The 27,818-nt window shown below is 43.9% G+C and overlaps 1 protein-coding gene across 11 annotated transcripts in view; it reads right to left on the reverse strand.

The window, feature by feature from the left end:
* cald1a (caldesmon 1a) overlaps positions 1–27,428 on the reverse strand; it is a 63,619-nt gene extending 36,191 nt beyond the window's left edge. For all 11 annotated transcript variants that reach the window (XR_013075850.1, XR_013075849.1, XR_013075848.1 and 8 more), the window contains exon 1: positions 27,272–27,428. The gene's annotated coding sequence lies outside the window, so the exon portion shown is untranslated. The remainder of the gene's footprint in view (positions 1–27,271) is intronic.
* Positions 27,429–27,818: the final 390 nt, after the last annotated feature.

The raw sequence follows: 27,818 nt of genomic DNA on the forward strand, positions 1-27,818 counted from the left end.
GTGATGTGATGAGGTTTGTTTACATAATGCCACTGACTGCTTAGTGATTCATCTCCAAACTTAAGTATAACGCCACCCAGCTCTGTTTATGCACCACCGGCAGAGATACCTGCTCCACCTGCTGCCTCGCAGAGGGAGGTCAGTGGCCAGCCCGGTGCCTACGGGGAGGTCATGCAAGGGAGCAAAACGTGGAGGGGCCCCACCATCAGTGGAGTGATTCATCTCCTCAACAAAGACCCTGGCGAGGAGGCACATTTACTGAGTGTCATGTGAGTTTGGTACCTGCTCCGAAAAGCCTTTATCCATATCAAGTTCCAGCAGTTTTTATATGATGCAGAATGTTGTTTTATTCGTAGCTAATATTCGTTAAATAAATGACTTCACTGTCAGCCCAGTCAAGTCATTTCTTCGTATTTGCTGAAACTTTTTCTGTTAATGGCTCATAAGAGTTGTTACTTAAAGTGAGACGAGGAGTAAGAAAGTGATTGATTTGATTTTGCATACTACTACTGCTGCTGCTGCCGCTGCTAGTTTTGCATTGATCACTGATCTGTGGGAGGCTCTTAAAGAAACTTGGTGGTTGGGGGGGGGGGCATAGATGGGTGGGTAGTCCTCAGATGAGTCAGTTCTGCAGTGGCATCTGTCCTGTCAGTGAGAAGTAGCCAGTAAATGTTTCCCTGACAGCAATGGCCTCTCTGCTGGCATCGCTGCTTACAACCCTGATGTCCTGGGCACTAAGGAGGGGCTCTGTGGCACTGGCACAGATCCACCATCTTCCCACCTCATGAAGCTGTGGGGCATACAGGTTGCTTTCACAATTCTGTCTGCAACCTCTTCAGACATACAAAGCACCCTCTGATACTGCCTCCACTGAGCGGTCATGATGCCGAAGGAGCACTCAACCATTATCTTGGCGTGGGAAAGCCTGAAGTTGAAGACCCGTTTCACTCCCTTTGTTTACTCAGCACAGGGCCTCAGCAGGTCTCTTCTGAGAGGGAAGGCCTCATCTGCTACAAAGACACAGGGGATGGGGCTCAGTTCCTCTGCACCAGGGAGATGGGTGTCTTCAGGTAGGTCCAGTGTACCTTGGCATAGAGCCTTGCCAAAAGTGGAGGCATGCAGCATTCCTCCATTGCTATTTCTCCCATATGCTTCCACATCAACCATCCGGAAACAACAGTGGGCATCCACCACTATGAGGAGAACAACTGAGAAGGTTCCTTTATAGTTAAAGAACAGGGAACTACTGCAAGGTGTGGCTTGAACGATAACATGCTTCTCATCAATTGCACATAGGCAGTTTGTAAAGGCCCAGAAGGTACTGAAATCTTTAATCTGCAGAAGACAGCTCCATATTGCCTCACACACATCCCTGACTGCATGTACCACTGTGCAGTAGCCCACACAGCTGAACACTATTGTTCTGTAGAAGTGCTTTGTTGCAAGGAGCCTATAATGTCAGACGTATGTTATTGTAATTATTTTGTCAGTAAGTTTCAGCAGCTATCATCTATTTTTTTCAAAAAGAACTGTAATTACTTCAATTTTCACTACCAGGGTTTGGATCAATTTAGTGAATGCAAAATTCTCCCAGAAACTGCTGTTTGTCATGATGGAAAAATCTTTTTCATTTACTTCTCAGTAGGTTGGATAATACAACTTCTGAAAGGCAAAATGTTTTCAGCATTGGTGAATATTGATCCCAACCCTGCTCAATTCAAGGGATGACTAAAGCAAGTAGTTATTAAATAAATGTAATTAAATTAGCTTTTTTTGTCAGAAAGGTATAGACTGAGAAATTGGACATCTTCCAGCAACAGACATTTCATCAGTTCTAACCCACACACCGTAAAATACACAAGCAGGTGTGGCAGGCCTATTGGTTAAACAGGCAAATTTGAGGTACTTGTACTTTACTACATGTATTTGATACCTTTAGCTACTAGTTTGTAGATTCAGAATAATAATGCAAAATATAATCAAATAATTGATGATGTATTATTTTGGGCAGACTTACTGATCCATTGGTGAAGTTCACAAGCTACCCGTTGTCTGTGCTCTGGAGATGGCCCCGCCAACCTTCTGGAGGAGTAGGTCAAATTGCCTCTTGGTTATCCTACAACAGGCCTGGAACCAGGCTTCATCTCACTGTTTCTCTTGAATGTGTAGTGTGTCAGATTGTGTAGGGTGAATATCATCAGCTCTACACAATCTGATGGATTGTGTCATGCACCCACATCCTCCTTGCTCTACAGCTGTCAGATTGAGCAGTGACAGCGGGGACATTACCTCTATTAAACTCATTCATATGAAGTATGAGGGCAAGCATCCTCCGTTTGGTGCTCATGGTGAAAAAACAATGTTAAGGGATGATGGTAGTCTATCATAGAGCAGCGGTTAGAGTGGTGATGGGCTGTCAATGTACAAAAGTGCTTCATTGCAGTGCTCCCTTATCAGCACTTTCCAGCCAGAAAATGACAACTTCTTCAACTGTCGATATGCCATCTGATCACCAATCGGCACAATCCTAGTACACATTGTCATTCGAAAGACCAACTTCCTGGTTCAACTTTGAGCCACTGTACTTGCCATAGTTGCACTATTGTCCTGTGCTATGAGGGATTATCAGTGACATATCGGGTGTGCTTTCAGTCCTCCAGATGAAGTGGTTTAGATGATCTGTCTTGACTCTTGGCTTGCATACAACCAATCTGATAGTCAAGCTGTTTGTCTTTCTTGAATTATCAGACTTCAACTCAGAAACATCCGTAAATGATCCTTTAAAACACAGTGTAACTCAACTATACCCCTCATGACACTGTCTCTCTCAGCATGTTTTGATATGCTCCTGATAATAAATAGAATTTGTTTCAATTATCTTTCAAACTGACAAATCCTTTTGGAAAGGAAGCTGTAGTTTGATACTTTCTTCACTCTTGTATCGTCCTGATAAAAACAAATTGCCCTCTATGTTGCATTCTTGAATCCTGTGTTTTATTTTCCACCGTCAGCGATAAACTTTGAGCACACTGTCATCTGCTGTATATTTAGACTATGACTCACTGTTCTTTTAATATGTTCTCCTCTCCTGAACCCACACATGGATGGGAGTTTTTGTGCTGCTCATCACACTTCAGGCTGCATTACATCTGAAGCTGTTATGGCCTTTCCCTCCTGTGGAGAGACAGCTGAAAACACCTGCGCTTCACCAGCCAGCGTTCTCCTCCAGGCTGAGGGTGTGTTTATGTGTCCTTAAACCTCATGCCTGGAGCTAAATCACACTTAAATTGCAAAAAAAACATCACCCCAACATGCCATATCCATCATCTGAATCTCACAGCTTTTCGACAGCAGGTTTCAGCACACAGGTGCTCCATTTAAACTGCAAACATTTCATCTTTATTCTCATTCTTCAGGAGATCTAACTAAATCCAGCTCCAGCAGGTTTCGAAATCTCACTTGAATCTCTTAACAGTTAACCACTGAAATCAGATGATAAATTCTTATTTCTAAGCTGCTGATCCAATTTATCAAATTAAAAAACTGCCCAAGAGGACTTGATGTAGCAGCTGGCTGAAAAAGAAGGCTTATAAAACACTGTCTTACTTTTAAATGTTGGTTTTAAGAGGGGCATTTGCAATAGAAGTTGGATTCTTGCTGCCCGAATCATAAATAATACTGTAAAAAGGCAACTTCTTTGTGAAACAGCAGCAAGAGCCAATGCAATTCTTCTCCAGTCTTTGACTTTTAAAAGGCTTGTGTCCCTTTTAAAAGTGCACTTTCAGATGCTACACCCACAATCAGGCAGAATTGAGAGAAAAAGCATTCCAAAAAGTACATATCCCACACAAAATAGGGATGTTTGTACGGCATCAAAAGGCTACTGCTCACTGGCGGTGCTCCATATGACCAAATATGGAAGGAAAAAATGCTGCCTTTTCCCGTAACCAAACTGGGAAAAAGAAAAAAAAAAAAAGGGGAAGGTTTTCTTGCATGCTGTGTGCACAGTGAGATAGAGCTCTCACACTCACTACACAGTGGCCACAGAGTTGGCTCCCTCTCAAAACAGCATGACTGATGGTGATGTCGGACCTGCCGTGACATCTCAGCGAACACACACACAAACACCTGCACGACTCAGGAGTCATGAAAGAGAGGCACACCGATCCTTTCACGACGCTGACATTTCATTTTTAAACACACACAAAAGCTTTCTTCACTTTCACATATGAGCTCTATGCCGGAGTCTCAGCAGTGCACACTGAATCAGAGCCCCCTGGAAGGGAACATTCCTCTTGGTGAAAAAGCAGCCGTCTCAAGCGCCACAGTCCTCTGCTTAAGTTAGAAACGGTTTATTTATCTGCCCCCCCGCCCCTCGCTATATGGAGCGGCTCTGACATTCTCCTGCCATGGCCACACTGCAAAAAATGTCTATGCAGGAATGTCATTTCACAAGAAACAGAGAAAAAAAAAAACAATAAATAAAGAGACTTGTGCTTCTGTTTCTAAAGTCTCAGTCTGAGACTTTAAGGAATAGTGCCAAATTTTGGGAAATTATTTCTTCTCTTGACAAGAGTTAGATCAAAAGATCCGAACTTCCTTAGTGCAGCTAGCTGGCAGTTAGCCTAGCTAGCCTTGCTCTGGACTAGTTCTTAACAGAGTAAAGTTGACGTCAACACTTAAGCTATGCTTGGTGACAGAGATTAAACTTTAAAAATGCAATATTTTTTCAAGAGCATCTTTTTACAACCTTAAAGTTGAGGTGAAATGATAAATGAATTTTCAATCCTTTTAGAGTCACATTTTGCACCTGCATAAATACACTTATTTGCTCTCGAGCCAAGAGTTAAATGTCAAGTTGATACCGCTCTCATATCTGTGCGTTAGAGATGAAGCTAAAGCAACAGCCATTAGCTTAGCTTAGCTTAAAGACTGGGAGCATGGGGGAGACAGCTAGCTTGGCTCTGTCCAAAGGTCAGAAAAAAATCACTTGGATTAATTTGTTTGCTTTGTCAGTACAAAAAGCAAAATTAGAAGTAAGTTGTGGTTTTACACAGGTGAGTGCTGATTCTCCCTGCTGCTAGTCTTTATGCTAAACTAAGCTAATTACCTTTGATTAACATAAAATTAAGTGTAGCAGCATCTCCCTAAAGTGACATAAACTGCTGATAGGTTGTTATGATGATGGTACCAGAGTTCCACTCGCATCATGATAATATTGTTGGGTTAAATTGAATAAACCACTTAAATATCTCCCTTTAGGACAATGTTAACTCTTTACTTTTACATGCTTTGCGTTGCTGCACAGCCATGAACAAGGGAGAACAAAGTGATAAATACGCCATTCTCTCTCTTCTCCTGTTTGCACAGGATTCAGGCGGTTTTAGTTTTCATCACTGCAGCCCTCTTATGTAAGAACCTCCCTGAAAAAAATACTTCAGATATTCTGGTGAAAATATCCAGAATGTCAAATAATCTCAATAAATATGCACCCCTGCACTTGACATGCAATATTAACAGTCTGTTGTGTAATTCCACAAGGACATCGCAGTGGAGTCTTCATCTTTTTTGTCACTCGGGACCAAACGCAATGTCATAACATGCATGCTATAAAGGGCTAAGACTGCAAACTACACTATAATCGTATCAAACAAACCAGGACTAATGAATAAATAAATGCAATTTTTCCACATCATTTTCCTGTCATAACAAAGCAGTTGTGATGAACGCACAAGGACAACATCATCGAGTCTCTCGGTAGCCCAAGGTGCACTGTGACAACCCCTAACTCTATTAAATAGGATTGTAAATAATTAATGAAAGACAGATGCTGAATGAAGCCAAAGACAAAGGAGGTGATAGTAATCTCAATGCACTGAAAAAAAAACCCCAGTCACAGAAAGCGCTTGCACCATTGGTGATTGAAATATTTCGAATTTTTAGCGACAAATAGCATTTCTGGACTGAACACAAGAACATGTGACTTGTCATAAATCCCTTCCTCATCCTTCTCTCGTGTCCATTTCCAAGGAAAAACAGCCTCCTCTTCTTCCTTTAGGACAGCCCGTCTTGACACCTGCCTTCTGTCAGAGTAAATGAGGCTCGGGCTGGAGTCTGTGTCTCCTCAACAGGGCATTAATCTGCTACTAGTGAGCTGACCAGGGAGACTAGTGGAACCAGAGTGCTGATATATGGTGGGTTTTAGTCTAAGCACTGCTACTGCCGAGACCGCAGCTAGAGAACAGTTTATCCAGCTGATGGCAATAAAGCAGAATCGAATGGAAAAGGCTAAAAACAGAACAGGACAGAAATGACCTCTACTACGCTTGAAAACCTGACTTTCTTTCAGATTTGTGAGGAAAAGTTCAGCTTATAACCAGAAGCTGAAAGATCACAGTTTCAATCACTGCAAAGAGCCTGTGTGTCTGGCTGAAAGGCCCTTGGGCAAGATCCTGAACCTGTGCTTTTTTAATAAGTGAGTCGCTCTAGATATGCCCCAAAGCTCAACAATTAAAATGTAAAAGTATACGTGATTAGTATGATCCACAGCAGCCCTCAGCCTCTGGTAAACGGGCAATAACATGACATGCTGGAAACATTAAGTGGAACATAAAAATGTATTTCTCATAAAGCTTGAGAGGTTCCCGATGTGTTTCTCTAAGGCAAAAAAAAAAAAAAAAAAAAGGAAAGAAAATGGATCTGCTGAACGTTTGTGACATGCTTCCTATAAAAGCCACGTTTTGGTCGTGGTGGACGTGTGGCTCTCCACGGCCGGAGAGAAATTACACTTTGGTGAAAAAAAGAGAGAAAAGCGGAAGCATAAAAAAAGGAACATAAACGGCGGAGTGATTTATGTGGCTGACCCAAACCACACTAAGAGAGAACGTCTTCCCATCATACCTTACATGGACACATACATGAGGTTAGAGTGAGGCTAAAACGCATGATGCAATGCCCCCACATACTGAGAGCCTGTTGAAAGCATGACAACTGAGTGCAAACCCCGATGTGAGTTTGCCTTTTATGCGCATGCATCACGGCCCCACCAGGAAAACACAAAGAAAATCACTTTCACAGAGGACATATTTATTTAAATCACTCCAAAATGTCATAAATCTTTATCTTTCTTGCCTTGTTTTAGCACACAAGTCAGTAAATCACAGAGCGGAATGCCAATTTTTTGAAGTGTGCTCCGAGGCTTTTCAAGGGTATTACATGACAAGGTATTTTTCAAAATAAGGGGCTGCATTCCTGGAGAGAGATAGGAGGAGATTAAGGAGCGGGTAGGTTGTGGGTGGGGTGGCGGGCGAGCAAGATGACCTGACCGAGAGGGTCTATTACTCACAGTACATGTGGAGAGGTGGAGTGATCCCCTGGTGGTGCTTTCAGTTCAGTCTTACTAGGGGAAATCTGAGGGTTTCTTTAGGGAACACACAGACAAGACACTCACTGCATACACACAAAAAAAGGAATGATAATAGAGAGCCGCAGACAGTCTGAGATGTTTTGTTTTAATGCTATGACTCTCTCTCTCTCTCTGGGTATTCATGCGGCCCTGACATGCTCTCAGTGAGCTGATGCAGGGCCAAGCCATTTAATGGTGGATGTGCAGGGAATCCTCGGCCAGGTGTGGAGACTAAAAGACGTCTCTAGTCAGCACTCAGCAGACAGTTGATAAATGAGCTTCAGTGTGCATGACAGTGACCAAGAGAAGGTAATTGGTATTTTTAAGGTAAGAGGCATTGAACAGGTTCAAGTTACACTCCCGTCTGTCACAGTTGGATTACCTTAAAGGTACTTTAAACAGTTGTGTTTACATTCAGTGTGTCTTTGAAGTCAACCTTTATAAGCATTAATTGATTTTTTGGCCTATCGACAGCAGCACCAAGATGTTACCACATTATAAAGTTGTTATGATAGCTGTGTTAGCAAATAGCTGCCGATTTAGCAAATGAAGCAAAATTAGCATTCATTTGGATACATGTCTCTTGAACCATGCCTCTCTTTCGTTTAAGCTCTGTTTTGGTCTCCACCAACTCTTGTTTGTAGTATCTGGCTCTTCAGCTGCTAAATGCCATCTGTCTACTGTTTGGCACAGGGCAGGTAGCATACAGTGTGTTTATCTGAGCGTTTTCACTGAAAACACTTGCCAGTTCCGGTTGGAAACAAATCTAATGAGAATCAAAACAGCGAACCAAGACAATGAGATGCTAAAAAGGTCCGTAGCAGTGAGGCGAAGTGCAGAGCTGGGTGATAGTTATCTGTGGATTTGGCACTCTGAGCAGCACCTTTCACACAGTCATTTGATCCATTTTTCATTTAAAAATATGGAAAAGTGCAGCTTTAAGGCCTAACAAACATCTTGAAAGCATTTCCTATCTGAATAAATGATTTCAAAGATAATTTATGGAATATATTGAAATCTGCATTCTGGCTAGCAGTCATCTTATTTCTTTCCTTTTATGCATTCTCACTTTTTTTTTTTTTGGCACATTACCATCATCAACTTTTGATCTGTTAAAAATGTGAAACCTTTGCAACTTGTTTGTTCATCTTCTTTGTGTTTTATGTCTTGCACTTGCCACAAATTTGTATAAATCTACCACCCTCTACCATCAGCGAGAAATGCCTTCTCATTGCTTTCCTAACAGAAAGTTCAATGCTGCCTGTGGGTCTTTGTAAGAGATTACATTTAAGACTGAACTTCATGAATTTTACAGTAAAACCTCTCTCCAAGTGGAAGTTCGAACACAGAGTGTGCAGCCAGCACCGGGAAGAAAATACTGTAGTTACAGAAAGAAGAAATATTAGATAGCTCTCAACAAAGGACTGCAGAAATCAGCAGAAAATTCAGCGGAGTAAACCAGTCCTACTCCCAGTCCACCTCCACTAGGTGATAGATATGATGCCAGGAACTAGAAATGTAGAGCTCTTTCATTCAGACAAAGATAAAATCCCCACGAATATCACAGCCCTGTGGAAATCGTGGCATTTTTCTCTATCTTTCAGTAGTCCGTAGTATCAAATTTAAAGATATTAAAGTATTAGCATTGCTTTTGAATCAGCCGGTGCACATTCTCCAAGTGACAGAGAGCTCACCTCTCCTTCCAAAGAATACATTCCACTCTCCTCATACCTCAAATCCTTTCAGGGCTCTACAGGGCCAAAGTTCACTAGCTTTACCAGATCTCATTTTCGTGCATGGCTGTGCTGGCTGTTATTATTAGCGTGGCAGCCAGCCAGCTTGGACGGGTACACGTCTGCTGTCCCCCCTCGGGGTGAAAGGCCCAAGCCAGGGTCTTTAATCTGTAGATATACAGTAGGTAATGTATGTCACCTTATACTCTGCACTCTGTGCAGGTCTGTTTGTACTGTGTTCATTGTTTTTGTCAGTCCAGAGGAAAAAATGACCACCAGTGCAAACACCAGAGACACAGTGGCAGGGCAGCCATTGTCAGTAGAACGTCTTGAACTGTGTCCTTCAGGAGAGTTACCCCCTGTCTGTCTCCATTTCTTCTCTCTATCTGTGGTTATGTGACTTTGGAATCCATTGCCAGAAATTCCAGGAAACCCTAGAGCTTCATGAGACATAACAAAGCTCGCTCTCTTCCTCTGCCTTTGTCTCTTTCATTGAAGATTACACTCCGTTTCTCTGTCTGACTTTTGCAGGCCTGGGAGCTCTGCAGCTCTTTTTCTCTGACAGCTAAAAGTAATTTTATTCAGTGGTTGATTGACTCATATCATCACGTTTTAAACGCTGGAGTTTCTTACTTTAAATGCCTTCGCTAATTCTAGACCACTATTTAGAGCATGTAAAACGCAATCATCATTGAATGCCATTAGCATGATGTGGCATTTACCACTAAATTGAGGATAAAATTCAGCTTTAGAGGTTAATACATGTGTGGTACTTAAGCCTCCTAATTCCTAAATTTATTAGAATAACACATATCTTAGACAGCCATGAAATTGTAAATAATTGAGCAGTGCTCTTAGGAGGCTTCTCTGGTTGCTCCGTTGAAGTTGCTGCAAGCTTTTTTTAGCTGATGGCAAAACTGGAAATGAGATTTGGTTCACAAAGCAGCAGAGCTAAATGGGAATAAATCCAAAACCACAGCCGTCCCCCGCCCCCGGCACTAATCTGTCCATGGGGGTTCACCCATCTCCTTTCGCTCGAAAAGTGTCTCCTCCATCTGGGTCAGCGCTGCTCTCAAACACATAGATGCATGTCTGAAGCCCCTCATACACACAAATACGCACCTACAGACATACCATTTCACCCCCACCCACCACCCACCTTGTGTTTATGTTCAGAGCTTGAGTGACTGGTATTTCATTTCGGCCTGCCCGGAGCCCTTTTGCACAGTTTGGCTTGGCCGGTGTACCATTACTGGTCATTAAGTCTAACCTGAACTAATAGGGGCCCATTTTCCAAGGTGGTCTCCCAGGTGGCTGTCACAGACGTGAGTGGCACTGCGAGGCTCAGGGCTCGACTCAGGCACACTGAGCCTCGTGAAAAATCTGCTGGGACGCAAGCCAGACTACATCATACATGGGACGCAGACTCTTTGATAACAAGACCCCATTGTTCTAGGGGGGTGTCTGGGTGTTTTGTTTCTCATTAAGGCAGGTTTAATGAGGCCAGCCAGAATAGGCACCCCATCCCATCCCTCCTATCCACTCCAGTGCATTCGTACCTTCTTCAACATGTGATCCAGTGAACCATCAACAATCCACCTAAAACTATTTGCCCAAAGCATGTTCTTCCAAAATCACCAGCATCCTAAACACCTAATTATGATTGCTGCTTTAACTATTGTACAGCCCTAATAAATAAAGCCAAATCTGGCAGAAAAACCATGCTAATACACCAACATGTCTAACCAGCAAAGCAGTAAGCAAAACTTGATCGAAAAATCGGCCTGGTCCATATTAGCTCACCGCACATATATTGGTTGCAGTTTGGTCTGTAAATAACAAGAAACTGGAATACAGAAATGCTAACATTGTTAATTTACAAACAGTACTGTCATTACATAGATTGTCCACTAGAGAGCACTGATGAGTTTAATACAGTACCATCAAAATGTTCAGCTCAGTGCATTCTATCTTGATTAATATTCTTTAATAAATAAATGAATAAATAAAGGTCATTGTCAAAAATATTTAGGGCCAGGTGTGTAGTTAATGTACATACACATCCAAAATACAAATACATGTATACATAGTGTGTTCTACGTACGTGTAGCATGATGGGGCTATATCTTTGATTTCATTGTGCAACCATATGTTGGCAAAAACTTACTGCTACTTTTTATTTTAATGAGTTTTGTAACCAGGCAATATTGTTATAGTTTAGTACAGTCTTTTTGTAAAGGGTATCGTTTCGCTTATTTATTAGTTTCATTTTCATATCACCAGACTGTGTCAGAGTAAACACCATGACATCAAAATGACGGCTATTGCATTTTAACATAAAACTGTTCCTATGATTTAGCTTTGCCCTCCTCCGTGTGACATGTGTCATCATTAATCAGAAGAGAAGGAGCCATTAGTCTAAATACGGGGGTAATTAATCCACGCTCACACCCCATTAGACGTCATGCTCAATTTGTGCAGAGAGCTGTGTACTGGGTAAATAAGTGGAGGCGATGGGACCCACAGCTATTATTCCTGTCGAGGTGCTAATGTGTATGTCCAGAAAAGCTTTGATCTCAACCACTTAGCACATACACACACACACACACACACACAGAGCTTACAACTTCAATTGCGAGGAGAATGAAATCTATATGAAATAATTGCATTCATGCGAGATGTTTTTACGTAGGAAATTTGTGAACTCTGCTGTCTGATCAGAGGATAATTGGACACATGTGTATCTCAGTTATAAAAAGTGTGACTGGGCTTTGGTATTAAAGCCAAACAGTAAGCCTCCAACAAGGTTAAACTGCAGCAGGGCACATAGTATGAATCATCCCTTAGTTTAATAAGTACCATTTGGCTGTCACCTCGGCGGCCGTAGTGCTGCTCTATTACAGTAAAGCCCCTCCGGTACAGAGCTGGGGTTATTCAATAAAAACCTGACTGAATGTTTCTCCCAATCACCACTGGCAGAGCTCTGATGAGGTAAAGAGCTCTCCTATGCCAGCCTCTGTCCCCGCGGAGCACCGTCTGATTAAAATGGTTTTCTGAAGCCATATTTTTGTTCTCCTTGTCCTCTTGCCAGACCCGAGTTAAGAGTACAGAGAGAAAAATTGACAAATTACCTAATGCAGACTGAAATGCATCCACAAAAACAGATCTAATCGAGAAAAGGTCTCCGATAGGTGGGCAGATGAGAGGGTTGGGTTTCTGCTCTTTTGAGAAATCGTTGGTGTCCACGTCTCAAAAACACAAAACTGTAGACATGTACCCAACATTTGTTACTGGAGTTGAAGAAGGAAGATGGTTTTGCATCTTCAGCCAATCACTTTCAACCCCCCTACACACACACACACACACACACACACACACACACACACACACACACACACACACACACACAGAGGCACAGACACTAATCTAACCCCTCCCGACAGGGCAGCGACATGTGAAGTGGAAAGAGATGGCAACAGCGGAGTGGCCCACTACAGCCGGCTTTCTCGCTCTCCCGTCCTCTCTCCTCGCTCGTAATGCATTCCTGAGCAATCCTCGGAGGCTCGTATGTAAATGCCTGAGTATGCTTCTGATTAGGAGGCACAAAGAGTACACTCTATAAATGCACTCTTAAACAATTACCGTTGCTCCCGACTGCAGCCCCGACACAGACCTCAGACTGTGCGGCTGCCTGACTGGCTTACCCGGGTGGGAAAGATGGATGCGGACCATTTCAAACAATGTGCCTCGCTATGAGACACATGTGCAGAGTCTGACTTCAGATACCAGACCGAGAAAAGGTTCGAGAAACATGATGAATGAATTAAATTTTATTTAGTGATGAAGCAAGTCTATTAAATGATTAGCTGTGACAAAAGTACATTAGTAACCCCCATTTTTGATCATCCTGAATGGTTTCAAGCCGCTATAATCAATAGTTTTATATCAACAATGCATTTTGTAAAAGGTGACAAACCCTCAGATTATTGTAACCCAACTCTGCAGTGCTTTAGAGCATTTTAGCAGCTTTCAGCTCATTCTTTTGGTTTTACCAATTAAATAAGCTCTGATAAACACGCACAACTTGCCCAGCACCAAAGAGTAGACAGACAAAGTTAGTAACTAGCTACTGAACATAGTAGAGTGTTTAGCTGCCAAAGAGCCTGATATTTTCCTCAGTGAGTTGATGGAGACCAAAACAGAGCTAATATTGGATTTACGATCATCAGGTGACCAGAAACCCATCTGCTAATGTGTCTCTGTAACTGCTGGATGTGCAAATAGGCAACTTTTTCTGAAAACATTCCATATAAGCTGAAATGGTGGTAATCTGTCAGTGTTATGTTGCAGCTTGTTTCCACTGACCCCAGGTGGTCAAAAGAAAAAAAACAAACAAAAGATCGAATGCAACTTTAAGTCACTAACAAAGCTGTTTTAACAATTGTAAGATGCATTTCTTTGGGTTTGGACTGCTTGTTGGACAAAACAACCAATTAGAACACACCACCGTTGGCTCTTGGGACTTTAACACAAATTTAACAAACAGGTGATTAATCAAGAAATTAATTGGCAGAATGGACGGCATTACCCGCAGCCCTTAATACATTCATCATGTGTGAGACCATCTGACAACACTGTTTCCTCACACAAGTCTGAAATAATTATTCAAATAATATACAACAGAATATAACAACACTTGGTTCGAATAAAAAAATGCGCTCAACTTTGAAGCTCTCCCAGAGAACAAAGCAGAATTACAGTAGAAGTCTGACTCGTGTGAATAACCATGTAAGGACACAGTGATTGTTTTATGTGCATGAGGTAAGTCCTCACTTCCATCATTACCGCATATACAAGCCCGATCTTTCTCTCGCCAGTTCTCACTCCCAGGATGGCAGGCGTCCAATGCGGACTCTCCAAGCTGCCCTTCACAGTCGCCATATGCACTTCAGCACACCCAGCACCTCTATAGCCACAAGCATAAATCCAGCAGGCCTATAACTGACCTACACACTGCCCTGTCTGTTTTCCCCTGTGCAATTCATAGAGCGGTTAACCTCGCTAACTGTGTAAACACATGACCTCACTGGTCATGTGTTTACACTCAATGGTATTTTTCACACACGCCACTGGGATTTACATCACCTTATTACCTCCACGTTCCCTTAATTCCCCATTACCCAAAAATATGGGACTTTTAAAAGGCGATTTGACAGGCTCTTGATTAGCCATATTTGTTTAGCTTTGGATCGCTGTGGGAGGAAGAAGAGAGGCTGAGAGGAGAAGGGAGGAGGAGGGGCAGGTGAAGAGAGGACAGCGGGGAAAGAATGGAAATCTGGCGATGAGCAGAAGCAGGGTGAAGTGAGAATGAACGTTATAGTAATCATTTCTTTTTGGGAGAAAAGGGCTGAGGCAGAATAGATTGGTGTTAAAGGAAAGGACAGAAGCGAAGAAAAAGTTAATGTAGCTGTTAGGAGAGAGACAAGTACGGTGGTTTCTCTGCCACAGGGACACACTGTGCATGTCTGAGGTCCCAGCGGGAGAACGCCAAAGGAAAACACAAGGCCAATCAGCTAACAGAGACATTTCCTGTGCTTGTTTTATCAGATGAGAAGAAGCCTAAAGGCTAAAAGTCCCTCTTAACAACGTTGTACACTTCTCCGAATAACCCGCTTTGGGGAACGAAGGGGAGAACATGCATCTTTGTAGGATGACATCAGAGGCGCTGCTTAGGAGCACTGACCTCACTCTCGCACAATCAATCATCCACAAAAACCCCATGAAATGTAGATCACGTGAGCAAGAGAGGAGGTTTTACCTTTAAAGATATAAAGCAAGGCTGCCTCATGAATTAAATCATCACCTACTGAAGAAAGATATAGTCAGAGGAAAGAGAATATAATAGTTTTCTTCATAGCTATGAAAACTCTGGGGGAGCTTTGCATCTGGCAACCAGCAGATGGTGGGCCAATATGGCAATTACCAACACCGACATGCCACGCTGCCCAATAGGCAATCTGGCCTTGAGTGACAGCACTTTAAAGTCAGAAAACGACACGAGAGAGGGGCTGATCTAACAAACCCTCCTCATCAGAGTGTGACTAAAGCCTAGAGGAATTCAAACACAGGTCTTTCATGCCCACATGACTGCTTCAGTCAGGAGAATCAAAGTTTGGGAAATAGTTTGGAAAGAAAGGAAGTGAAGAGTCAGATCCTGGGAGGACAGATCACTGTGTCATTTTTCATGCATGTATAGTGGATTGGATCTGTGGCTTGAAAATAGCTATGTAAATGTGGTTTGATTATAAAGACTTAATTTGGTGGTGAATCTATTACAGGCCGGGGTATGGGTCGACTAGAAGAGGGGGAAAAAATGAGAGTAAGCATTCTCCATCACCCAAGAGACAACCGGAGTGTAATTGTGCAGTGAACAAATGCCAGAACATCCGAGAGCACCGTGGATATTCCCCTCCAGAACTTTTCCGTCAGCTTGGCTGCATAATGAGGAACAACAACTGGGTTCTTCTTTCTTAAAATGGCAAATAACACAGGAGTTCGGATTATAACACAAATATCTTACTGCATATTTTTCCGGAACCTAAACAAACATCATCTAAGGTTTCATGCCCTCGTGTGACTTCACAAGCAATTAAGCAGCGCCACCAGTTTTTGGCTACCACTTGTCGACCGTCGTTGCTCAGTGAAAGAGTTAAGAATTCTTTTCCAACTCCAGATCAGCCCGTCCATCCAAGCTCACCATATTATACAACTTTAGTGTGCGGTTCTGGACGCAGCACATTCAAATTACATGCTATCGAATTCAAAGGCGAGGGGGAGCAGAGCGAGTACGCTGTGGGGCTCCAGTCCAGGGCCTAGGTCCCATGAGCACTGGCTGCACGTCAATTACAATCACTTCAAATGAGCTGAACCCTGTCCTACTCCTGCTGTTGTCCTGTAGACACATAATGAAAACCTAAGCTAACTTTATTCAAGGCAACTGATGGGCGCTAATGACAAGGACGCCATTGATGAAACAGAAAGCACTCGTTTAGCTTGTGGTCGGTGGGGCGGCGTCTCTATCTCAAAGCAGATCCTTAGAATAAACAAATCTGCATAAAATTAAGCCATGAGGCGAAGAGACTAGAGCACAGGAAACATGGTTGACATAGTTTCACTGGTCCGTTATGAGAAGAAACCAGAAAATAGCTCTGGCACCTGCTGAGCAGAAACAATGTATGTTTGGGCGGACGTGTCAGCGTGCCATCGCTGGAAACTCAACCACATTTGGAAAACCTTAACACCAAACACAGTATAGGTAAACATCTGTTAAAAAAGAACAGAACAGTCTGATCATTTGTGTTAGAAAATTGTCTCTGCCAGTTTTCCATTCTATTCAAATTCAGCTTGCCACTTGGTTGGCTGCTTCAGCTCAGTGGTGGTAAGAAACTATTGCCTTGCAAGGAAACTCTGGATTCTTGCTTTGGAACTCGATACTGTGGTGGATTATGAGCATCTAGGATCAAACTGTAACAAAGCACCCAAATATACTGCATGCATGTTAACTCATAAGTGTACACAGACAGAGAGGTGAATGCACATGTTGATTGTGATGAGAATGGAGGACAATAATTACCTGGTTTAACTTTGATCAAGTGTACGAGAGAAGGGAGGGCGAAGCAGAGGGAGCCAGCATACAGTAACTAGAAGCCTTCACCGCACTGTGCAGTCCAGAGCCAGACTCCGGAAATGCATGGCAGTGTTCCCTACATCCTGCCGCCCCGCCCTAACCCTGGCTCTCGCCCCACACTGCCAAACCCCTGTTATCACTCTGTGCAATTACCTCCAGATTCTTCTGCACCCATATTATATCGTGCCAATTATGAAATCCCCTCCTAAGCACACTACAAAGCACTACATGCTTTTTGGTGTAAAGCCTGCACTTTTCTGTGTTTCAGCCCCAAAATAGCTGTGAGAGTGTATGTGTATGTGTGTGTGGACATGCATGCAGTCAGTAAAAAACAAACAAAAAAAAAAACACTTGCTATGGGATACTTTGAAAGGTAGAGTGGCTCAACTAATTCAGCTAAACAGAAAATAGGATTTGATGAAAACATATATACACATATGGAGTCAGCTGTGACACATGAACATTACATGCAGTCAAGAACATGTGAAAAGCAGTTAGCAAGTGAGCAGTATAAACTGTTAACTAGACAATTTCCCTGCGGGAAATTTTGAAAGGGCCACGGGGTCTACTGCCCGACCGCGTACATATACATTACATTATATGCCCATTATGGCTCATTGTGTGTGAGGGAGCATGAGAGAGAAGTGCTCACAGAGGTACTGAGCCTCAGAGGTTGCCACAGCAACTTCAGAGCCCCTCCCAATCATGCTCTATGAGACACAGCTGCGCACGCACACACACGCCCCCTCTCAGCACTCAGGCACACATGCACTCAGAGAGAGAAAAAGAGACAGAGACAGACGTGGCCGGGCTTAGAGGCCGCTAATTCAAATTCTGTAAGTCTCACACATTTTTACAGCACATTGTGTGAGAGAGGACAAGTTTCTCTACAACTGTGGAAAAATTCATGCGTCTAGAGCTTAAATTGTGGCTGGGAGGAGTGTGGAAAGACAACAAATCTGGAGTTAAAAAACGGCTCTCTGCCACTCTGAGCACTGAGGCTCAGTGGTTGTCACGGCAACTTGAGCTGGTTGCCCATGACGATAAGGGCAGACAGACAGGGGCGACAGAAAAGCGGAGAAAACGAGCCATTTTCTGCCTCTGCACTCCTCTCACGTTTGGGCTTCTCCTGAGAGAACGGTAGCTCCTATCAGAAAAACAAAGACACCGTGAGCGCCTTGAGGACTTCCTGAACGATTTGGTGTAATTTTGTGTTTCTACAGAATATTTTGTGGACACAGTCGCGAGTTGAAAACAGGGCTCCTTTATGCTCTCTCCGAAAATCTTTGTATTGGAGTGCATGGAGAGCAGAGACAGACGTGGCCGCGCTTAGAGGCTGCTAACTCAAATTCTGTAAGTCTCACAGATTTTTTGAGCACATTGTGAGAGAGAGGACAAGTTTGTCTACAACTGTGGAAAAAATCACGCCTGTAGAGCGTAAACTGTGGCCAGGAGGAGCGTGGAAAGAGCAAAAATCTAGGCGTTTTTTTCGGCTCTCTCCCACTCTAGCGATGATGTCACCCACTCTAGCCTCTAACTGTCCACGCAATACACACCCATTGAAATCAGAGAATTTCTCCAAAAACGCTCATGGTCATTGATGAGGGATTATTCAAAAACTACATGAGTTATGAAAACGTGGCTTAATACAGCAATAGACAAGACTTGTGTCTACAATTTAAAGTTTAAATGGAGTCTCTAGGTGAAAGTATGCCGGAGCAGTAGCCAGTAGAAAAAGTGCGACAATTTTTACCGCCTCCCATTCATTTCTTATGGGAAACGAATACGCGTTTTTCGCGACTTACGTCGCGAAAAACGCGTATTCTACAGAGAAAAATAATAGCACGCCGATCCCGATCGAGACGCACGTTTTGATATATCATTTGCGTGGCTGCTCCCAAAACTGTAGGAGGAGTAGCGAATCGAAATTTGACACGGAAGAGGAAGAATAACTAGACAATTTCCCTGCGGGAAATTTTGAAAGGGCCACGGGATCTACTGCCCGACCGCGTACATATACATTACATTATATGCCCATATGTCTGTTTATTTCCATGTGGGAGCATGAGAGAGAAGTGCTCACAGAGGTACTGAGCCTCAGAGGTTGCCACAGCAACTTCAGAGCCCCTCCCAATCATGCTCTATGAGACACAGCTGCGCACGCACACACACGCCCCCTCTCAGCACTCAGGCACACATGCACTCAGAGAGAGAAAAAGAGACAGAGACAGAAGTGGCCGGGCTTAGAGGCCGCTAATTCAAATTCTGTAAGTCTCACACATTTTTCCAGCACATTGTGAGAGAGAGGACAAGTTTGTCTGCAACTGTGGAAAAAATCATGCCTGTAATGTGTAAACTGTGGCCGGGAGGAGCCTGGAAAGACAGAAAATCTGGAGATAAAAAAAGGCTCTCTGCCACTCTGAGTACTTAGGCTCAGAGGTTGTCAAGGCAACTTAAGCCGGTTGCCGTTGACGACAGGGGCAGACAGACAGGGGCAGACAGAAACGCGGAGAAAACGAGCCATTTTCTGCCTCTGCACTCCTCTCACGTTTGGGCTTCTCCTGAGAAAACGGTAGCTCCTATCAGAAAAACAAAGACACCGTCAGCGCCTTGAGGACTTCCTGAACGATTTGGTGTAATTTTGTGTTTCTACAGCAAATATTGTGGACACAGTCGCGAGTTGAAAACGGGGCTCCTTTCTGCTTCTCTCCGAAAATCTTTGTATTGGAGTGAATAGGGAGCAGAGACAGACGTGGCCGCGCTTAGAGGCTGCTAACTCAAATTCTGTAAGTCTCACAGATTTTTTGAGCACATTGTGAGAGAGAGGACAAGTTTGTCTACAACTGTGGAAAAAATCACGCCTGTAGAGCGTAAACTGTGGCCAGGAGGAGTGTGGAAAGAGCTAAAATCTAGGCGTTTTTTTCGGCTCTCTCCCACTCTAGCGATGATGTCACCCACTCTAGCCTCTAACTGTCCGCGCAATACACACCCATTGAAATCTGAGAATTTCTCCAAAAACGCTCATGGTCATTGATGAGGGATTATTCAAAAACTACATGAGTTATCAAAACGTGGCTTAATACAGCAATAGACAAGACTTGTGTCTACAATTTAAAGTTTAAATGGAGTCTCTAGGTGAAAGTATACCGGAGCAGTAGCCATTAGAAAAAGTGCGACAATTTTTACCGCCTCCCATTCATTTCTTATGGGAAACGAATACGCGTTTTTCGCGACTTACGTCGCGAAAAACGCGTATTCTGTAGAGAAAAATAATAGCACGCCGATCCCGATCGAGACGCACGTTTTGATATAACTTTTGCGTGGGTGCTCCCAAAACTGTAGGAGGAGTAGCGAATCGAAAAAAGTCCGGAAGAGGAAGAATAATAATAATAATAATAATAATAATAATAATAATAATAATAAGAAAAAACCCGCAGGATAACAATAGTGCTCGGGGCTTCGCCCCGAGCACTACTGTCTACAGCTTTGCTGTAGGCAGTAGTGCTCGTGGCTTGCCCCGTGGCCCTAACTAGACAATTTCCCTGCGGGAAATTTTGAAATGGCCACGGGGTCTACTGCCCGACCGCGTACATATACATTACATTATATGCCCATTATGTCTCTCTGTGTGTGAGGGAGCATGAGAGAGAAGTGCTCACAGAGGTACTGAGCCTCAGAGGTTGCCACAGCAACTTCAGAGCCCCTCCCAATCATGCTCTATGAGACCCAGCTGCGCACGCACACACACGCCCCCTCTAAGCACTCAGGCACACATGCACTCAGAGAGAGAAAAAGAGACAAAGACAGACATGGCCGGGCTTAGAGGCCTCTAATTCAAATTCTGTAAGTCTCACACATTTTTCCAGCACATTGTGAGAGAGAGGACAAGTTTGTCTGCACCTGTGGAAAAAATCATGCCTGTAGTGTGTAAACTGTGGCCGGGAGGAGCGTGGAAAGACAGAAAATCTGGAGTTAAAAAAAGGCTCTCTGCCACTCTGACTACTTAGGCTCAGAGGTTGTCACGGCAACTTGAGCTGGTTGCCCATGACGATAAGGGCAGACAGACAGGGGCGACAGAAAAGCGGAGAAAACGAGCCATTTTCTGCCTCTGCACTCCTCTCACATTTGGGCTTCTCCTGAGAGAACGGTAGCTCCTATCAGAAAAACAAAGACACCGTGAGCGCCTTGAGGACTTCCTGAACGATTTGGTGTAATTTTGTGTTTCTACAGAATATTTTGTGGACACAGTCGCGAGTTGAAAACAGGGCTCCTTTCTGCTTCTCTCCGAAAATCTTTGTATTGGAGTGCATGGGGAGCAGAGACAGACATGGCCGCGCTTAGAGGCTGCTAACTCAAATTCTGTAAGTCTCACAGATTTTTTGAGCACATTGTGAGAGAGAGGACAAGTTTGTCTACAACTGTGGAAAAAATCACGCCTGTAGAGCGTAAACTGTGGCCAGGAGGAGCGTGGAAAGAGCAAAAATCTAGGCGTTTTTTTCGGCTCTCTCCCACTCTAGCGATGATGTCACCCACTCTAGCCTCTAACTGTCCACGCAATACACACCCATTGAAATCTGAGAATTTCTCCAAAAACGCTCATGGTCATTGATGAGGGATTACTCAAAAACTACACGAGTTATCAAAACGTGGCTTAATACACCAATAGACAAGACTTGTGTCTACAATTTAAAGTTTAAATGGAGTCTCTAGGTGAAAGTATGCCGGAGCAGTAGCCAGTAGAAAAAGTGCGACAATTTTTACCGCCTCCCATTCATTTCTTATGGGAAATTTATCGCAGTTTTTCGCGACTTACGTCGCGAAAAACTGCGATAAATTTCCCAAAAGTAATAGCACGCCGATCCCGATCGAGACGCACGTTTTGATATAACATTTGCGTGGGTGCTCCCAAAACTGTAGGAGGAGTAGCGAATCGAAATTTGACACGGAAGAGGAAGAATAATAAGAAAAAACACGCAGGATAACAATAGTGCTCGGGGCGAGAAAAATAATAGCACGCCGATCCCGATCGAGACGCACGTTTTGATATATCATTTGCGTGGCTGCTCCCAAAACTGTAGGAGGAGTAGCGAATCGAAATTTGACACGGAAGAGGAAGAATAACTAGACAATTTCCCTGCGGGAAATTTTGAAATGGCCACGGGGTCTACTGCCCGACCGCGTACATATACATTACATTATATGCCCATTATGTCTCTCTGTGTGTGAGGGAGCATGAGAGAGAAGTGCTCACAGAGGTACTGAGCCTCAGAGGTTGCCACAGCAACTTCAGAGCCCCTCCCAATCATGCTCTATGAGACCCAGCTGCGCACGCACACACACGCCCCCTCTAAGCACTCAGGCACACATGCACTCAGAGAGAGAAAAAGAGACAAAGACAGACATGGCCGGGCTTAGAGGCCTCTAATTCAAATTCTGTAAGTCTCACACATTTTTCCAGCACATTGTGAGAGAGAGGACAAGTTTGTCTGCACCTGTGGAAAAAATCATGCCTGTAGTGTGTAAACTGTGGCCGGGAGGAGCGTGGAAAGACAGAAAATCTGGAGTTAAAAAAAGGCTCTCTGCCACTCTGACTACTTAGGCTCAGAGGTTGTCACGGCAACTTGAGCTGGTTGCCCATGACGATAAGGGCAGACAGACAGGGGCGACAGAAAAGCGGAGAAAACGAGCCATTTTCTGCCTCTGCACTCCTCTCACATTTGGGCTTCTCCTGAGAGAACGGTAGCTCCTATCAGAAAAACAAAGACACCGTGAGCGCCTTGAGGACTTCCTGAACGATTTGGTGTAATTTTGTGTTTCTACAGAATATTTTGTGGACACAGTCGCGAGTTGAAAACAGGGCTCCTTTCTGCTTCTCTCCGAAAATCTTTGTATTGGAGTGCATGGGGAGCAGAGACAGACATGGCCGCGCTTAGAGGCTGCTAACTCAAATTCTGTAAGTCTCACAGATTTTTTGAGCACATTGTGAGAGAGAGGACAAGTTTGTCTACAACTGTGGAAAAAATCACGCCTGTAGAGCGTAAACTGTGGCCAGGAGGAGCGTGGAAAGAGCAAAAATCTAGGCGTTTTTTTCGGCTCTCTCCCACTCTAGCGATGATGTCACCCACTCTAGCCTCTAACTGTCCACGCAATACACACCCATTGAAATCTGAGAATTTCTCCAAAAACGCTCATGGTCATTGATGAGGGATTACTCAAAAACTACACGAGTTATCAAAACGTGGCTTAATACACCAATAGACAAGACTTGTGTCTACAATTTAAAGTTTAAATGGAGTCTCTAGGTGAAAGTATGCCGGAGCAGTAGCCAGTAGAAAAAGTGCGACAATTTTTACCGCCTCCCATTCATTTCTTATGGGAAATTTATCGCAGTTTTTCGCGACTTACGTCGCGAAAAACTGCGATAAATTTCCCAAAAGTAATAGCACGCCGATCCCGATCGAGACGCACGTTTTGATATAACATTTGCGTGGGTGCTCCCAAAACTGTAGGAGGAGTAGCGAATCGAAATTTGACACGGAAGAGGAAGAATAATAAGAAAAAACACGCAGGATAACAATAGTGCTCGGGGCGAGAAAAATAATAGCACGCCGATCCCGATCGAGACGCACGTTTTGATATATCATTTGCGTGGCTGCTCCCAAAACTGTAGGAGGAGTAGCGAATCGAAATTTGACACGGAAGAGGAAGAATAACTAGACAATTTCCCTGCGGGAAATTTTGAAATGGCCACGGGGTCTACTGCCCGACCGCGTACATATACATTACATTATATGCCCATTATGTCTCTCTGTGTGTGAGGGAGCATGAGAGAGAAGTGCTCACAGAGGTACTGAGCCTCAGAGGTTGCCACAGCAACTTCAGAGCCCCTCCCAATCATGCTCTATGAGACCCAGCTGCGCACGCACACACACGCCCCCTCTAAGCACTCAGGCACACATGCACTCAGAGAGAGAAAAAGAGACAAAGACAGACATGGCCGGGCTTAGAGGCCTCTAATTCAAATTCTGTAAGTCTCACACATTTTTCCAGCACATTGTGAGAGAGAGGACAAGTTTGTCTGCACCTGTGGAAAAAATCATGCCTGTAGTGTGTAAACTGTGGCCGGGAGGAGCGTGGAAAGACAGAAAATCTGGAGTTAAAAAAAGGCTCTCTGCCACTCTGACTACTTAGGCTCAGAGGTTGTCACGGCAACTTGAGCTGGTTGCCCATGACGATAAGGGCAGACAGACAGGGGCGACAGAAAAGCGGAGAAAACGAGCCATTTTCTGCCTCTGCACTCCTCTCACATTTGGGCTTCTCCTGAGAGAACGGTAGCTCCTATCAGAAAAACAAAGACACCGTGAGCGCCTTGAGGACTTCCTGAACGATTTGGTGTAATTTTGTGTTTCTACAGAATATTTTGTGGACACAGTCGCGAGTTGAAAACAGGGCTCCTTTCTGCTTCTCTCCGAAAATCTTTGTATTGGAGTGCATGGGGAGCAGAGACAGACATGGCCGCGCTTAGAGGCTGCTAACTCAAATTCTGTAAGTCTCACAGATTTTTTGAGCACATTGTGAGAGAGAGGACAAGTTTGTCTACAACTGTGGAAAAAATCACGCCTGTAGAGCGTAAACTGTGGCCAGGAGGAGCGTGGAAAGAGCAAAAATCTAGGCGTTTTTTTCGGCTCTCTCCCACTCTAGCGATGATGTCACCCACTCTAGCCTCTAACTGTCCACGCAATACACACCCATTGAAATCTGAGAATTTCTCCAAAAACGCTCATGGTCATTGATGAGGGATTACTCAAAAACTACACGAGTTATCAAAACGTGGCTTAATACACCAATAGACAAGACTTGTGTCTACAATTTAAAGTTTAAATGGAGTCTCTAGGTGAAAGTATGCCGGAGCAGTAGCCAGTAGAAAAAGTGCGACAATTTTTACCGCCTCCCATTCATTTCTTATGGGAAATTTATCGCAGTTTTTCGCGACTTACGTCGCGAAAAACTGCGATAAATTTCCCAAAAGTAATAGCACGCCGATCCCGATCGAGACGCACGTTTTGATATAACATTTGCGTGGGTGCTCCCAAAACTGTAGGAGGAGTAGCGAATCGAAATTTGACACGGAAGAGGAAGAATAATAAGAAAAAACACGCAGGATAACAATAGTGCTCGGGGCTTCGCCCCGAGCACTACTGTCTACAGCTTTGCTGTAGGCAGTAGTGCTCGTGGCTTGCCCCGTGGCCCTAATAAGAAAAAACACGCAGGATAACAATAGTGCTCGGGGCTTCGCCCCGAGCACTACTGTCTACAGCTTTGCTGTAGGCAGTAGTGCTCGTGGCTTGCCCCGTGGCCCTAACTAAAAGTAATGACTAAATGGTTAAAAGTAGTAGTATAGCAATCAACAGATGGGCTAATTAATCGGGCTGACATCTGGCATTTTGAGATAATCGACATCAGTTGCTTGCGCTCACGAGGCCGATAAAACATAAAAATGTGTGCAGACACATCAGAGACAATTCACATTCTTATTTTCAAAGATTTTTCTGTGTCAAAGTGAATGATTTATTAGTATTACTGTACATAAATGTTCATTGGGACCAAAAACAAAGAGATGCTGCTGGGTGATACTGTGTGCACGAACTTTGTTTATGTATTTTGTATTCAACTGTATGCACTTGTGTGTCATATCGTTAAATTGCTGAATTTCAACAGATTAAAATAATAATAATAATAATAATAACTATAATAAACAATAATAATTAATAATAACTATATCGGCATCATAGCCCATATCCTATATCGACCACTAGTTGAAATGGTTCGCTAAAAATGGTGATGAAGCTGAAAGTAGAGGGAAATGGTTGAAACAGATAAAGGCAATAGATAGACAGTTTAAACAGTTAGTGAAAAGTAATAGATGAAGTTTAAATACTTAGCTAAAGGTAGCGGATAACCAGTTAAAATAGTTCGGCTAGCCAAAAGTAATGGATAAATAGCTGAAATATCCAGCTTCAGACACTCCAGATGGGTGTAGTACAAATGCAAACTGACCAAACCACCCAAACTTTTACATCTAAACTGTACCAGTATCCACCTTCATATGTTAAACAGTGCCGAATAACATCCAGTTTGAAAATCAGTCCAAATGGACACATTCTGAACAGCACTATGTGGTGAAGCAGTACTTCAGCTCATCTGACAGGGCGGTGGGGGTACATCAGACAAAAACTGCTTAAGACCACTGCAGAAGAAGACTGTTATGCACCGCATTCCAGAGACTACTCCAATCACCTGTCACCAGGTTGGGACTGCTCCTTTTAAGGAATGGCGGCCATTCTCCACGTGTTTTCCAAACACTGCACAACTTATCAGATACAGCTTCATGGTCAATTACTGTGCTGTCTCTGCCTGCAAGCGTTCACAGAAGGAGAGAACCTACAGATCTACCCTCTGCGGCTCCCTCCCTCCACCCTCTCCCATTTTCCATGCTTCCATTTCACAGATACTACTATGTAATAAAGCTGAGATCAAAAGACTTGCTGGCACAACTCAAGTTCAATGAGAGCTGAAGAGAGCCTTTTGCCTCAGGGGTGGTGGGATTGCAAAGAATGTGACACCTTGATTCGCTGAGAAGCAGATTCATCTGCAAGAGAGCGGGCTGCCTTATTGCGAGGCTGCCCTATGGCTTTGTCTGCAGGAGATGCTGGGTCATTTTCATACACCAAAAGACAACTGCCTTCTGTACATCTGCATGATCTTATGGCCAGATCTGATCTTTGAGGGGCATGTGGTGTGCTGGTAGCCTTATGGGACCCATTCTTGGCCACATCTGTACACCCACCACATGTCAAGATTTCAACACGTTTACCCACATTGTGCAGTTATGGGGCAAGAACACAGCTTTCCTTCGGGGTTTTGAGGATGCTATGAATTTTATTAACAGCCAAAAAATATTGGATGTCAACGTTAAAAACATCTGCAGTTTTCCAAACCTTGAAAAGTTGGAGTTACAGCCATGAGAAACTTGGCTGGCCCGGGGTTTGGAGACCCCCCCGCCGCCCTGGAGGCCTGAGCGCGCATTACAGGAGTGGACAAACGCTTTTCTTTGTGTTGTCCCGCGGTTAACAAAACATTTACATGACAGCGACCCACAGAAAAGTTCATTACAGCTCAGAGCCAGTAGATGACTTTGCCTTTGGTGGGCTGCCGGCGTGGAAAGCGCACAAAGAAGGAGCGGCGCACAGCCAAGATATCCAGAAAAGGATCCGCAGCAGCCCATGCGCACAGCGTAGACCCATGATGTGATCATCTTCCATCGTCAAGTCATGCATTGCGTTTTTCATTCGCTTCAGCGTCGGTGCGTCATGGACTTTCTTCCTAAGGACGTCAGTGAGGCTGTAAGAGCTGAGTGTGCGGGAGGCTCAAAGTTTTTGCGCTTACCTGTGGAGCTTAACGGGACAAAGTAGAGCTGTCGAGTCGAGTCTGAGGAGAGGAGAGGGAGCCAGTCTGCAGTCAGTCCTCCACTGCACTCTGCGATAAAAAGCAAACTGAATACCCACTCAAGCCCCTCCCTTTAAGACATAATCACACATCCAGTCTGAGTTCAGCTCCACACTGCTCTGAAAACACTGAACCGCCGCTCAGACTGCGCCCACAAAGCATGTAGAAAGCCTGCTCAAGTCCAAATGAAACATGGCAACTCTGCGAACAACTTGTGCAAAACTGTGCCCCTTTCTAGCTGTCCTTCGGGGGGGGGGTCTCTGAGAGAAAATCATCTGTCTGCAGCGATCAGATGAGGGTTTAATCTTGCACTGAGAGGAGGGCTGTTTGCCCTCAGCCAGGCCAACAAGCTCCCATGTTTATGTAACTTAATAAAAGAGGAAGGAATAAGGAAAATAAACATCAATAACTGTAAGTGACAGTCTACACATTGCCACAGATTCCTCCCAATACATGATGCAAATGTAATCAGCCTTCACCGCGGATG

Source organism: Chaetodon auriga, chromosome 22 (genome assembly GCF_051107435.1).
Source record: "Chaetodon auriga isolate fChaAug3 chromosome 22, fChaAug3.hap1, whole genome shotgun sequence".
Taxonomy (NCBI): Eukaryota; Metazoa; Chordata; class Actinopteri; order Chaetodontiformes; family Chaetodontidae; genus Chaetodon; species Chaetodon auriga.